Raw genomic sequence first — 16,357 nt, forward strand, 5'->3', positions numbered from 1 at the left:
TTACCATGACAACTACAAAACATGCTGCAGGAGTGAACCATTAGAAGTGGGCAGGAGAACATTCCCTGATCTCGAGAGACCCCTGCTGGAGGCTTACGCATTTGCTCATGCTGTATCTATCAAAACATATTTTCACTGTCATCTAAATATTTCACATAAAGCAACATATCAAGTCAGCAGAGAGAAGTGCATTTAAATAAATACAATTACAGCAGTTAATAATTGATAAGCCACTTTTATTTCAGGGAGCAGTGCAATCATAGCCCAATCAAAATCTAATTGGTCTACTCATGTGTGTTAGTGCTGGGCTGGAACAGAAATATGCATTGACTGTATGTTCTGAATTCATGAATCGGATAGCAAGAAGTAAGTGGAGCTGATGGAAATGGGGCTGCCCAGAAGCTCTACCCCTGGAGAGCCTGCTTCTATGTGACACTGGGACTTGTAACCCCAGGAGTCCAGGGCACATAAGACATGTCAATGTGTAGTTCAGGGTCAGGACAGGAGGGAGAGTTCATATCCGGCTCATGTCCCACAGACTGTCCCATATCTAAACCAGCCTGTACTTCTAGGTTGTATGAGAGGTTCTGGATTGCTGTGCCTGAGAGTTGAGAGGATGGCGACCCCATTGAGTGAGGAGAGGAGAGGGTGGAGTATCCTGGAGTGGTCTTGCTCAGGAGCTGGTTGCAGTATCCATGCAGAGCTGGGACATCTGAGTTTGAGTTGGTTAAGGCACCCTTCTCCTGGTTTCCAGCATTGTTATCTGGTACAGCTTCTCCAGACTGCTCTCGGTTACCCACTATATCAATCTCACTAGGTTGACATGGATCCACATAGAGAATTTGGCGGCCATGGTCCTTCCAGAAAACAAGAAAAACACTAACATCAGGATATACTGTACCTGCAGCAAGTACTGCATTCTAGTCTAGGGTGCTTATATGCAAAAATAAGATGGAGTGGGACTGAGGACCTACCAGTGGTGTCAACCATTCCTCCTTCCACACTGGCTTTGGAATTTTAGGATACAGGTTCTCTTTCACACTGTTGACATTAAGAAAATAAATGGTTGATAAAACAGCGATATGGACAGGTCCTGGAAAAAATAGCAACCAATGGAGTGGGGTGGGCACTGTCTTTGTAACAGCATTTTATGACATGACAAACATATCAAAAACATTTTTCAAGAGCAGCTTTTTTCCATCTTCGTAACATTGCAAAAATCAGAAACGTTTGGTCCAAACATGATGCAGAAAAGCAAATCCATGCTTTTGTCACTTCAAGATTAGACTGCTGTGAGACCAGGCTGTACTGAACTGCTCTACTCTCCGGGCAAGCAGCTACCCTTCTGGTCATCTATGAACATCTTGAAGATCAATCTTACCTAAATGGCCATGTACTCTTATAATCCTGCAACATTATTTAGTTAAAATATAATTTGATCTCTGAGAAATTTTGCTAATTGATTGCATCCAAATTGGCCATTTTAATTTATAGGATTCATATAATATTAATTCAATATAGTACCTAACATCATATTTGGACCAAACTTTTTTCTAACAATGAGATCTACATGAGGAATCCAAAGGAATGGTCAAAAGTCACCTACAGACACCCCACGCCAATCCCACCCCAATGGGGTATGCTACAACACCGTACGGGACACGCTCATGCCACATGCCCTGGAAGAGATGGAAGCCAAACTGCAAGACCTACTGCAAAATGGTGATGGGCTCGTTCTGTCAGCGGACATTTGGACCAGTAGAAGAGGGCACAGCTTCCTTGGCATCGTGGCCAGTTTCATTGATGGGACGTTCCGGGGGCACACGGTTTTGTTGGGCTGTGAGCACATACAGGGGCACCATACCGCAGATCGTATTTACCAAAAGTATGAAAGTGTACTGAAATATTGGAACGTGCAACGACATGTGATTCGGGTCGTCACTGACAGTGCCAGCAACATGATCAAGGCGTTTAACCTCCTCCCTGGCACTGAAGAGGAGGCGGAGGGTGAAGTGACCGCGGATGCCAGCAGCAGCGCAGAACATGAAGAGGAGGATGAGGGACCACCTGCGCCCTCGCAAGTCCATGTGGAAGTGATAACCACTAATGTAGAAACTATGATAAATCAGTACTTTACTGTGTCAAATTTACATCTGAGATGCCCCATTCACATGCTTCAGCTGGCGATCAAAGACGCCGTTAACGAGCACGACAACATGAATAGGCTGTTAGTGAATGTCGGGCACCTGGTGAAAAGTGTACGCAAGAGCACCCTGAACACAGAGGAAACCGACCAATTAGGTGTCCGCCCCACAAATGCCTGCGCCACTCGATGGTGCAGCCAGCTGGGGATGATACAGTCGTTCATCCGGTTGTTCCAAAAATACCCGTTATGGCAAAACAAACTCAAGTCTAATGTTGCTAACATCACCCTGAATCAAGTACGGCAGCTGACGCACCTTGTCAGTGTGCTGACACCACTGGCAGACCACACAGACAAAATGCAGAAGGAGCTGGGGAACCTGGGGATGATCCTCCCTGATGTCACAGAAATCAAATCCCTGCTCACCGATGACACTCACGCAGCACTTCCAATGGGCATCGCTGCTTTTGCAGAAACATTGGCAAACAACGTGTCAATACGCTATGGAATATACTATACTGATAAACATCTCATTTTAGCATCAGTGTTAGATCCCCGTTTCAAGACAGAATGGATAATCCGAGATGAGTCTGTATGCAACAAACTCGGGGAGATAAAGTAAGGCTGTGGTTTAAGCTAAAAGTGAAATACATGCAGATTATTTTCATTTTTTGGAGTGAGCGGGGGGCGATTTGAGTGGAGCGCGATGCAAACTGCGTTGAGCGCTGAGCGATAATGAGCGGACTGGCCTGATGTGGCTTTGAGCGGGGGGAGCGGAGGGGTGAACAGCTCCGTGAGCGAGGAGCTGAGATTCTCACCGCTCCGCTCCACTCCGCTCATATGCTCTGGTCCCATCCTACATCCTGATATGTAGGAATAGCACCATCTACTAGTCAGAACCGGGTAATATCAGAATATAGGAAGGGACAGAAACCTAACAACTTCAATTACTCATTTCTCTGAACAGCAAAAAATTTAAAAACATTACCAAATTCACTGAGAATACATTACATAGGATGAAGAAACAATACTCCGAGCCGCAGCTCCATACTACTAGTCAGACAGAGTACTGATACTGTATACTCGTTGTTGGGTTGGGATTGGTGTGGGGTGTGGTGTAGAGTGTCCATAGGTGGCTTTTGACCATTTATTTGGATTCCTCATGTCTTATTCATTGTTAGAAAAAAGTTTGGTCCAAATCAGATGTTAGGTACTATATTTATTGAATATTATATGAATCCTATAAATTAAAATGGCCAATTTGGGTGCAAACAATTAGAGATCTAATTATATTTGAACAAAATAATGTTGCAGAAATGCAAATCTTAGCTGTTTCTAACTACAGAAACGATTTCAGAACAATCTGAGATGGTTGGTGTCTTGGCTTGCTGAAATGACATGGAACGACCCACTTTGTAAAATAAATTGGATTGATTGATTGACTTGACAGTAAATATGTTCCTACCATTTCCAGTTTCTGTAGCATAAGATGGTGACCAGAGTGAGGAGACAGGCAGCTGAACCCAGGGAAATGATAATCACTGTGATCAACTGATCAGCTGTGGAATGGAGTCAGAAAGTTACCGCTTTTTACAAAGCAGCAGCAATACAAATACACAACTGAATAGGTCAGGACATACTCTGCAGGGTCATCTGGAGGAAGACAGGTGAAGACTCTCCGCCCTCCCCTACTGATGTGAGGGCCTTCACTGTGAATCTGTAGGTGCTGATAGGTAGGCCTGTCAGGTTCTTGGCCTCAGGCTCATCTGGCCATCATAGCAGACAATTATCAAAAAATAAGAAAATAAGGGGGAAAAAAGAAAGCAGCAAGATATTATTAAACTGAATCAATTTGTCACTGAATACTGTAAATCCTCTCTGGACATGTGTTTCATACCTGTAGTGACATTGAAAGCTTTCATGCTGGAAGGATGGGAAGTATCAAAGTAGTATATGATGTAACCATGAATGAACGCCGTCTGATTCTCTGGGGGAATACCAGTCCAGGAGATCAAAACCGTGTCCGAACCGTACTGTTCTACAGCCAACCTCTGAATCGGTCCTTTTGGAACTATGGAGCAAAGATAGAGATGGATGGTCAAATACTATAGCAAGAGGAAAGTAAATAAAGAATTCTGGATTTAATAATTAAGTCAGAAAAGTGGATCCTTACAGCACTCTTTTACATAGCCCTCCCTTCTCTCCCTTAGCTCTGGGGCCCCTGGAGTACAGGCATAGATGGAGAGTGTGTACCTCACCCCCTCTTCAAAGCTAGCTGGGTGGAGAAACCGGGACAAGGGCATGAAGGTTTACATATTTTTCACGAACCGAACTCCAAAGGTATTACAATAATGAATAAAAAGCATTTACCTTGTGACATGGTGTTTGAGCAATTTCACCCTGACCTGGGTTCAAATACTATTTCAAATATCTCAATTACTTTCACATACATTTCAAAGTAAGTATTCAGATATTTTTTTTATTTGAAAAGACAAGTAGTTGAATATTGCAATGTATCTGGAAATACACAAATACACTGACTCAAAAACACTCCCATGCATTTAACCCAGGTATTAAAAAATAGTATATAAAATAAGTACTTGAAAAATACATAAATAAAGGGAACACTTAAACAACACAATGTAACTCCAAGTCAATCACACTTCTGTGAAATCAAACTGTCCACTTAGGAAGCAACACTGATTGACAATAAATTTCACATGCTGTTGTGTAAATGGAATAGACAACAGGTGGAAATTATAGGCAATTAGCAAGACACCCCCAATAAAGGACTGGTTTTGCAGGTGGTGACCACAGACCACTTCTCAGTTCCTATGCTTCCTGGCTGATGTTTTGGTCACTTTTGAATGCTGGCGGTGCTTTCACTCTAGTGGTAGCATGAGACGGAGTCTACAACCCACACAAGTGGCTCAGGTAGTGCAGCTCATCCAGGATGGCACATCAATGTGAGCTGTGGCAAGAAGGTTTGCTGTGTCTGTCAGCGTAGTGTCCAGAGCATGGAGGCGCTACCAGGAGACAGGCCAGTACATCAGGAGACGTGGAGGAGGCCGTATGAGGGCAACAACCCAGCAGCAGGACTGCTACCTCCGCCTTTGTGCAAGGAGGAGCAGGAGGAGCACTGCCAGAGCCCTGCAAAATGACCTCCAGCAGGCCACAAATGTGCATGTGTCTGCTCAAACGGTCAGAAACAGACTCCATGAGGGTGGTATGAGGGCCTGACGTCCACAGGTGGGGGTTGTGCTTACAGCCCAACACCGTGCAGGACGTTTGGCATTTGCCAGAGAACACCAAGATTGGCAAATTCGCCACTGGCGCCCTGTGCTCTTCACAGATGAAAGCAGGTTCACACTGAGTACGTGACAGACGTGACAGAGTCTGGAGACGCCATGGAGAACGTTCTGCTGCCTGCAACATCCTCCAGCATGACCGGTTTGGCGGTGGGTCAGTCATGGTGTGGGGTGACATTTCTTTGGGGGGGCCGCACAGCCCTCCATGTGCTCGCCAGAGGTAGCTGACTGCCATTAGGTACCGAGATGAGATCCTCAGACCCCTTGTGAGACCATATGCTGGTGCGGTTGGCCCTGGGTTCCTCCTAATGCAAGACAATGCTAGACCTCATGTGGCTGGAGTGTGTCAGCAGTTCCTGCAAGAGGAAGGCATTGATGCTATGGACTGGCCCGCCCGTTCCCCAGACCTGAATCCAATTGAGCACATCTGGGACATCATGTCTCGCTCCATCCACCAACGCCACGTTGCAACACAGACTGTCCAGGAGTTGGCGGATGCTTTAGTCCAGGTCTGGGAGGAGATCCCTCAGGAGACCATCCACCACCTCATCAGGAGCATGCCCAGGCGTTGTAGGGAGGTCATACAGGCATGTGGAGGCCACACACACTACTGAGCCTCATTTTGACTTGTTTTAAGGACATTACATCAAAGTTGGATCAGCCTGTAGTGTGGTTTTCCACTTTAATTTTGAGGGTGACTCCAAATCCAGACCTCCATGGGTTGATAAATTTGATTTCCATTGATCATTTTTTTGTGATTTTGTTGTCAGCACATTCAACTATATAAAGAAAAAATTATTTAATAAGATTATTTCATTCATTCAGATCTAGGATGTGTTATTTTAGTGTTCCCTTTATTTTTTTGAGCAGTGTACTTTCAAATACTTCCAATAGAAGTAGTTGATTCGGGAGACATTATTTGAAAATACACAGGAAATAAGTATTTAAATAACAAACAATCTAATACACACGTGTTTGAACCCAGGTCTGATTTCAACACACTATCCCCTTTCTAAGGTTCATCAAAGACTTGCCTTCTTACCTGATTGGATTCTGGCCTTGGTTATACCAGTTGGTACCTTCACCCAACCCACTCTGCATTTACTATGTGTGGGACACCAGTCCACCACGTAGCCACAGCTAGCATTGGGGCTAGCGGACCAGGATAGGTCAAACCCACCATCACTGCCAACAATTTTCATGGAGCTTTTAATTCTGTGAGGAAGCCTGGGAATAATGATGATCGAGGGAGGGGAGCTGCCAGCAGAGTTTCTGGCTGTAACTGTGACCCTATGCCCCTCATTGGTGGATCGATCACTGAGGAGAAAGTAATTCTGAGGTGGATGGACAATTGTCTTCTGCCTTCCCCAGGTCACCTCAGAGTCCTTGATCTGCCCATGACTCTGGTTCACTGTAAGGGGCTAAAGAGGAAGGGATGAATATCATAATCAATTTGATATAATTAATGTCTAATTCATGTCTTGATTATCAGCCCAGTCTCCTAATGTGCTATACTCAAGCAATGAGGCCAGAGGGGGTGTGGTATATGGCCAATATACCACGGCTAAGGGCTGTTCTTACGCACGACGCAAAGCGGAGTGCCTGGATACAGCCCTTAGCCGTGGTATATTGGCCATATACAGTTGAAGTCAGAAGTTTACATACACCTTAGACAAATACATTTAAACTCTGTTTTTCACAATTCCTGACATTTAATCCTAGTTAAAATTCCCTGTCTTAGGTCAGTTAGGATCACCACTTTATTTTAAGAATGTGAAATGTCAGAATAATAGTAGAGAGAATGATTTATTTCAGCTTTTATTTCTTTCATCGCATTCCCAGTGGGTCAGAAGTTTACATACACTCAGTTAGTATTTGCTAGCATTGCCTTTAAATTGTTTAACTTGGGTCAAACATTTCAGGTAGCCTTCCACAAGCTTCCCACAATAAGTTGGGTGAATTTTGGCCCATTCCTCCTCACAGAGCTGGTGTAACTGAGTCAGGTTTGTATGCCTCCTTGCTCGCACACGCTTTTTCAGTTCTGCCCACAAACTTTCTATAGGATTGAAGTCAAGGCTTTGTGATGACCACTCCAATACCTTGACTTTGTTGTCCTTAAGCCATTTTGCCACAACTTTGGAAGTATGCTTGGGGTCATTGTCCATTTGGAAGACCCATTTGCAACCAAGCTTTAACTTCTTGACTGATGTCTTGAGATGTTGCCTCAATATATCCACATCATTTTTCTTCCTCATGATGCCATCTATTTTGTGAAGTGCACCAGTCCCTCCTGCAGTAAAGCACCCCCACAGCACTTTTCGCACCGAAGTACATTAATCTCTAGGAGACAGAACGTGTCTCCTTCCTGAGTGTTATGACGGCTGCGTGGTCCCATGGTGTTTATACTTGCGTACTATTGTTTGTACAGATGAACGTGGTACCTTCAGGCGTTTGGAAATTGCTCCCAAGGATGAACCAGACTTGTGGAGGTCTACAATTTATTTTCCGAGGTCTTGGCTGATTTCTTTAGATTTTCCCATGATGTCAAGCAAAGAGGCACTGAGTTTGAAGGTAGGCCTTGAAATACATCCACAGGTACACCTCCAATTGAGTCAAATGATGTCAATTAGCCTATCAGAAGCTTCTAAAGCCATCACATCATTTTCTGGAATTTCCCAAGCTGTTTAAAGGCACAGTCAACTTAGTGTATGTAAACTTCTGACCCACTGGAATTGTGATCCAGTGAATTATAAGTGAAATAATCTGTCAATAAACAATTGTTGGAAAAATTACTTGTGTCATGCACAAAGTAGATGTCCTAACCGACTTTCCAAAACTATAGTTCGTTAACAAGAAATTTGTGGAGTGGTTGGACTCCAACCTAAGTGTATGTAAACTTCCGACTTCAACTGTACCACAAACCCCTGAGGTGCCTTTTTGCTATTATAAACTGGTTACAAACGTAAAAATAAATGTTTTGTCATACCCGTGGTATACAGTCTGACATACCACGGCTGTCAGCCAATCAGCATTCAGGGCTTGAACCACCCAGTTTATAATGTAGTATGACCAATAGCACATAATGTATACTATATAGTGTGCACATAATTTTCAAAACTTACTTTCCATAGTATAATGGTTTGGTTCCCTTCAATCTGCATCCATACATCTAACGCTTCAGGAGCTGGGACAAAAATAACACATGATGACATCATAACAATTGTGAACTTTATGTAATCAAATACAATGCACACTGCAATCTTTACACATACTGTGTGTGTGTGTGTTTGATCTGTCTTTCTTTTTACCCATATTTAAAAAAGGTGTGTCCATGTAGCTGCATATGGATTGGATACTCACTGTCCTCTTTGGTTTTGAAGGTGCTACCTCTGCTCCAGTCGCCCCATTTCCAGAAGTGCTGTTTCAATCCACAATGCACCTGCACTGTGTATGTCTGGGCAGGTGCTAGGCCATGTAAAACTACTGACCTAAGACCTATGCCAGAATATTTCCTCTGTGAATAGAGTGTAAATGGGCTTAGCATTAGTACTGCCTAGTTAATAATTATATTGTCCATTGTACTGTAGGTGTCCTACTGTAACTTACCATGTCTATGTGCCCACTATGGTTCAGCTGTACCTGGCAAACCATTAAAAGTACATTGTACTGCTGTCTTTCCCACTGCCACTGAACACTGGCATTTCTGGCATTCACATCTGAAGCCACCACTTCCATGGGAGCTAGTAAACGCACTGGAAGGTAGAACCACAACATACAATGGCCTTGTAAATCAATATACTAAGAGTAAGGAATAGATTCATATTGCAGTGTGTGAGGGTTTCTATCACACTACTGTACCTCTTTTCTTCAGGTCTGCTGTGTCTCTGAGCTCCAGTGTGCCGAGCGGGTTTCTGGCAGTCAATGTCCAATTCCTCTCCCCCTGATCCACTCGTACTGTTTGGTAGCAGTTTGAGACTGTTCCGTTTGGACAAGCTCTGAAAAATACATGGACAGAGAATGTCACCTCCAGTGATTATTACACAATAATACTAACAATATCATGGCCTGGGTAGTACTCTAGCCTGATAAAGACAGCTTGCTGTCGAACTGTTGGTGAATCAATTATTGCATCGGAGCTACTAGAGTGGCTTTTCCTTTCTTTGTTTGTTATTGTACTGTACTGTACCTTCCATTAAGGTGATAAAGGGTCTTCCTCTGTTTAGTCAGGTTGGTGGCCCTCCCTGTGTCCCAGTGACACTCCACTGACTCCAGGTCCCGGGTCTCACACACAAGGTTCCTGTCACCAGGGGGGTCTGGGGGGGAATGAGGTTTGAACACATAGAAATCCTATACAGTAATTCAATTATGAAGTGAATTAAGTGAATTATAGGATCTGTATGTTTGAACACATCTCATATCCATGATGATTACACTCGAATGATGCCGTAAACTGTACAGTATGGCAAGGAACTACAGAGTTGTTTAGCTGTTAGATGAGCTTAGATTGGTAAGAGGGAAGCTTAGAAGCAGTTTATACTTACATCCCACATAAACACAGGTGCCATACAGAGGTGAATTACAGTAGACATTGATGCAATTGGGCGGAGAGGGAGACTGCATGTGCACAACCATGGCATAGCTCTGGTCAATGATATGGGTGGTGTTCATTAGAATGTTGTTGTATTTCATGTATTTAAGTGTCTGCCCTGGCCCAAGAATACAGCAGAAAGTGAAGTTGCTATCGACTTGAACCACTCTGCTCCTTGGGAAAACCTGTGGATGTGATGATGACGCCATCCCTGTAGAAATAAATAAGGTTACTAATGTGAATGAACAACATCATATGTGTGTGTATGTGTGTGTGTGTGTTTGTGCATACTTGCCTGCGTGTGACTATGTGTGAATTTAAATATAAACACTAACCAGTGATGGTCTGTAGGGGGCTCCATTGACTGGTGTAGTTCTGGTATCGGGAGCGGAGCCTGACTGAGTGGGAGGTGCACTCTAGGGATAAAGCAGATGTCCAACTCCAGTGATATTTCCTGCCGACTTGGTCTGGTCTCACATCCACAGCTTCCTGAGGACAGCCACACCCACAACCAGTCACTCATACTTTGTTTACTTCTATATAATACACTTGGAATAGTGTCCATAGTAGTAATGTGCGTAATTGATTTAACAAACACTCACACTGTGTACTTCAGTCATATTGTCTGCTAAGAGAACCTCCACATCATAAATCAGTTTGTCTGGTACTCTGGAGGAAGATGGGTCATCTTCCCATGTTACAGATATCCTCTGGTCTTTTAGGTCATATTTCACACTCACATTCTGAGGTCCAGAAAGCAGGTCACCTGGGGCTACATAGGTATAGCCTGTTACAGTATGCATGATGAAAATGCAATTCAACTTCACATACTGTACAGTCCTGTATCAATCAAAAATATTGATAAAATTATAACGTTTTGGACTTACCATCTTGACCATTTTGTTCTTGGAGGCTTGAGAGGTACAGTGAAGCCCATAGCAGGAAAACCAACATGATGTAACTCCCATAAAATATGCTGTGGTGAGGTGTTGGATTATAGTCAGCCTCAGTAGTCTCTGGTCGGGATAGTTGTTTGGTTTGCCCATAGACTGGTTGGTTGTTCAGCAACAAAACCGACGCGTGCGTAACTATGGGGCAAAACAGTTGGCTTAGATTGTTGACAACGAGTAAACTTTTCGTCTCCAATGTTTATTGAAAACATAAATACATTTGCACAATGAGCACTTGTTGTCTCTCAAATAGATACGTACAGTTGTTGGTTAGCTACCTAGCGAATTTGAGCCATTCTAGTATTGACATAAAATCTGTCAAAACACCTCAAAACAAGACATGGCATCAAGAACAAGCTGAAAAGAGTCACTTACAATTCCCCACATGGCTGTTGGTAGCTATCTGGCCAGAATCACAACAACTCACGGACTTTTCTGCCCCATTGAAGCGTGCTCTTCGTTTTCGTGACGTTGTCAGCTAACCCACCTTCTGACACCAATGTAATGAAACAGGCAGGGAGCAGGACTCGAACCCTCAACCTTCTAGCCCGAAGGCTAGACAGCGCACCATCGACTGTGCCCCAAAATAATCCTCCCTTGGCAGAGTCGATTTCTGCGTTTATAAACCCAGGGTTGTGTATCCTCTGAAAAAAATATGAAAGTGTGGTTCATTTAGGCTGTACTAAAAAGATACAGCTTGGCAAATCGTTGGGAACAGGAGTGGTGAGGAGTTGCTAGGGGAGGTATTTCTTGTAAAAGCAATGTGAAAAAAATATGGGTTTGGCAGATGTATATTTTTATCCAGGCTGACGTTCTTGCTAAATCGTTTAGTGAAAACATTATGCAATACAGGATATAATATCTGCCCTGAGAGTCATAGGACCAGACTGCTTTTTAGACATAAAGAGACCGTAGAGAAAGCGAAACACCCCACACCCTCATTTTTTCTGATCGGGGCGGTGCCACTCTGGTTGCCCCTGGCCAGGTTGGAGGAGCGGGAAGGAACATTGGCAGCGTTCCCCTGCTCAGATGTTGCATGCATCAACCAATGGTTGCGTGCTACGTCATCGACTGTGTCATCGACTGACAGATCGCTATAACATATGATTTGGTTAGCTGATCTTTAAAATACCTATCCAGATGTTGTACGATCTGGCAGTTGTAAGCGACACCTGGGCAGAGTAATGTGCCCATGATGTGGTTAGCTGATACTTAAAATACCTATCCAGGTGTTGTAAAATCAAATCAAATGTTATTGGTCACATACACATATTTAGCAGATGTTATTGTAGGTGTAGCGAAATGCTTGTGTTCCTAACTCCAACAGTGCAGTAGTATATAACAATTCACAACAATACACACAAATCTAAAAGGAAAATAAGGGAATTAAGAAATATATAAATATTAGATTGAGCAATGTCGGAGTGGCATTGACTATAATGCAGTAGAATAGAATACAGTATATACATATGAGATGAGTAAAGCAGTATGTAAACATTATTAAAGTGACTAGTGTTCCATTATTAAAGTGGCCATTGATTCCAAGTCTACATAGGGCAGCAGCCTCTAAGGTGCAGGGTTGCGTAACCGGGTGGAAGTCGGCTAGTGATGGCTATTTAACAGTCTGATGGCCTTGAGACAGAAGCTGTTTTTCAGTCTCTCGGTCCCAGCTTTGATGCACCTGTACTGACCTCGCCTTCTGGATGGTAGCGGGGTGAACAGGCCGTGGCTCGGGTGGTTGATGTCCTTGATGATCTTTTTGGCCTTCCTGTGACATCGGGTGCTGTAGGTGTACTGGAGGGCAGCCCGACAGGATGCTCTCAATGGTGCATCTGTAAAAGTTTGTGAGGGTTTTAGGGGCCAAGCCAAATTTCTTCAGCCTCCTTAGGTTGAAGAGGTGCTGTTGCGCCTTCTTCACCACACTGTCTGTGTGGGTGGACCATTTCAGATCGTCAGTGATGTGTACGCTGAGGAACTTGAAGCTTTCCACCTTCTCCACTGTGGTCCCGTCGATGTGGATAGGGGCTTGCTCCCTCTGCTGTTTCCTGAAGTCCACGATCAGCTCCTTGTTTTGTTGACGTTGAGTGAGAGGTTATTTTCCTGGCACCACCCTCCCAGGGCCCTCACCTCCTCCCTGTAGGCTGTCTCGTCATTGTTGGTAATCAGGCCTACTACTGTTGTGTCATCTGCAAACTTGATGATTGAGTTGGAGGCTTGCGTGGTCACGCAGTCATGGGTGAACAGGGAGTACAGGAAGGGGCTGAGTATGCACCATTGTGGGGCCCCTGTGTTGAGGATCAGTGAAGTGGAGGTGTTGTTTCCTACCTTCACCTCCTGGGGGCGGCCCGTCAGGAAGTCCAGGACCCAGTTGCACAGGGCGGGGTTCAAACCCAGGGCCCCGAGCTTAATGATGAGCTTGGAGGGTACTATGGTGTTGAATGCTGAGCTATAGTCAATGAACAGCATTCTTACAGAGGTAGCTCAGTTGGTAGAGCATGGCGCTTGCAACGCCAGGGTTGTGGGTTCGATTCCCACAGGGGGCCAGTATGATTTTTTTATTTTTATGTATGCACTCACTAACTGTAAGTCGCTCTGGATAAGAGCATCTGCTAAATGACTAAACATTTAAAATGTATTCCTCTTGTCCAGATGGGATAGGGTAGTGTGCAGTGCAATGGCAATTGCATCATCTGTGGATCTATTGGGGCGGTAAGCAAATTGAAGTGGGTCTAGGGTGTCAGGTAAGGTAGAGGTGATATGATCCTTAACTAGCCTCTCAAAGCACTTCATGATGACAGAAGTGAGTGCTACGGGGCGATAGTCACTTAGTTCAGTTACCTTTGCTTTCTTGGGTACAGGAACAACGGTGGACATCTTGAAGCAAGTGGGGACAGCAGACTGAGATAGGGAGAGATTGAATATGTCTGTAAACACTCCAGCCAGCTGGTTTGCGCATGCTATGAGGACGTGGCTAGGGATGCTGTCTGGGCTGGCAGCCCAACGAGGGTTAACACACTTAAATGTCTTACGCACGTCAGCCACGGAGAAGGAGAGCCCACAGTCCTTGTTAGCGGGCCACGTCGGTGGCACTGTGTTATCCTCAAAGCGGGCGAAGAAGGTGTTTAGCTTGTCCGGAAGCAAGACGTCAGTGTCCACAAAGTGGCTGGTTTTCCCTTTGTAGTCCGTGATTGTCTGTAGACCCTGCCACATACAGTCAAAGTCAGAATTTTACGTACACTTAGGTTGGAGTCATTAAAACTTGTTTTTCAACCACTCCACACATGTCTTGTTAACAAACTATAGTTTTGGCAAGTCGATTAGAACATCTACTTTCTGCATGACACAAGTAATTTTTTGAACAATTGTTTACAGACAGATTATTTCACTTATAATTCACTGTATCACAATTCCAGTGGGTCAGACGTCTAAATACACTAAATTGACTGTGCCTTTAAACAGCTTCCAAAAATTCCAGAAAACGATGTCATGGCATCATTTGAGTCAATTGGAGGTGTACCTGTGGATGTATTTTAAAGGCCTACCTCCAAACTCAGTGCCTCTTTGCTTGACATCATGGGAAAATCAAAAGAAATCAGCCAAGACCTCAGAAAAATTGCTCCTTGGGAGCAATTTCCAAACGCCTGAAGGTACCACGTTCATCTGTACAAACAATAGTATTCAAGTATAAACACCATGGGACCACGCAGCCATCATACCGCTCAGGAAGGAGACGCGTTCTGTCTCCTAGAGATTAACGTACTTTGGTGCAAAAAGTGCAAATCAATCCCAGAGCAACAGCAAAGGACCTTGTGAAGATGCTGGAGGAAACAGGTACAAAAGTATCTATATCCACAGTAAGACGAGTCCTATATCGATATACAGTGGGGAAAACAAGTATTTAGTCAGCCACCAATTGTGCAAGTTCTCCCACTTAAAAAGATGAGAGAGGCCTGTAATTTTCATCATAGGTACACGTCAACTATGACAGACAAATTGAGAAAATAAATTCCAGAAAATCACATTGTAGGATTTGTAATGAATTTATTTGCGAATTATGGTGGAAAATAAGTATTTGGTCACCTACAAACAAGCAAGATTTCTGGCTCTCACAGACCTGTAACTTCTTCTTTACGAGGCTCCTCTGTCCTCCACTCGTTACCTGTATTAATGGCACCTGTTTGAACTTGTTATCAGTATAAAAGACACCTGTCCACAACCTCAAACAGTCATACTCCAAACTCCACTATGGCCAAGACCAAAGAGCTGTCAAAGGACACCAGAAACAAAATTGTAGACCTGCACCAGGCTGGGAAGACTGAATCTGCAATAGGTAAGCAGCTTGGTTTGAAGAAATCAACTGTGGGAGCAATTATTAGGAAATGGAAGACATACAAGACCACTGATAATCTCCCTCGATCTGGGGCTCCACGCAAGATCTCACCCCGTGGGGTCAAAATGATCACAAGAACGGTGAGCAAAAATCCCAGAACCACACGGGGGGACCTAGTGAATGACCTGCAGAGAGCTGGGACCAAAGTAACAAAGCCTACCATCAGTAACACACTACGCCGCCAGGGACTCAAATCCTGCAGTGCCAGACGTGTCCCCCTGCATAAGCCAGTACATGTCCAGGCCCGTCTGAAGTTTGCTAGAGTGCATTTGGATGATCCAGAAGAGGATTGGGAGAATATCATATGGTCAGATGAAACCAAAATAGAACTTTTTGGTAAAAACTCAACTCGTCGTGTTTGGAGGACAAAGAATGCTGAGTTGCATCCAAAAAACACCATACCTACTGTGAAGCATGGGGGTGGGAACATCATGCTTTGGGGCTGTTTTTCTGCAAAGGGACCAGGACGACTGATCCGTGTAAAGGAAAGAATGAATGGGGCCATGTATCGTGAGATTTTGAGTGAAAACCTCCTTCCATCAGCAAGGGCATTGAAGATGAAACGTGGCTGGGTCTTTCAGCATGACAATGATCACAAACACACGGCTGGGCAACGAAGGAGTGGCTTCGTAAGAAGTATTTCAAGGTCCTGGAGTGGCCTAGCCAGTCTCCAGATCTCAACCCCATAGAAAATCTTTGGAGGGAGTTGAAAGTCTGTGTTGCCCAGCGACAGCCCCAAAACATCACTGCTCTAGAGGAGATCTGCATGGAGGAATGGGCCAAAATACCAGCAACAGTGTGTGAAAACCTTGTGAAGACTTACAGAAAACGTTTGACCTGTGTCATTGCCAACAAAGGGTATATAACAAAGTATTGAGAAACTTTTGTTATTGACCAAATACTTATTTTCCACCATAATTTGCAAATAAATTCATAAAAAATCCTACAATGTGATTTTCTGGAGAAAAAAAATCTCAT

General features: G+C 44.1%; 1 pseudogene across 1 annotated transcript; it reads right to left on the minus strand.

The window, feature by feature from the left end:
* Positions 1–222: 222 nt before the first annotated feature.
* LOC311128228 (leukemia inhibitory factor receptor-like) lies at positions 223–11,749 on the minus strand (annotated as a pseudogene). The gene is made up of 17 exons (XR_014615292.1): positions 11,365–11,749; positions 10,927–11,127; positions 10,642–10,811; positions 10,375–10,528; positions 9,993–10,250; positions 9,638–9,764; positions 9,310–9,446; positions 9,058–9,203; positions 8,812–8,965; positions 8,574–8,635; positions 6,494–6,872; positions 4,317–4,418; positions 4,041–4,214; positions 3,784–3,909; positions 3,609–3,702; positions 975–1,041; positions 223–857 (listed from the first exon to the last, which is right to left on the minus strand). The product of XR_014615292.1 is annotated as a leukemia inhibitory factor receptor-like (transcript).
* Between the last annotated feature and the right edge of the window lie 4,608 nt (positions 11,750–16,357).

This window comes from Coregonus lavaretus (assembly GCF_964263955.1).
Source record: "Coregonus lavaretus genome assembly, chromosome: 4".
Lineage (NCBI taxonomy): Eukaryota > Metazoa > Chordata > Actinopteri > Salmoniformes > Salmonidae > Coregonus > Coregonus lavaretus.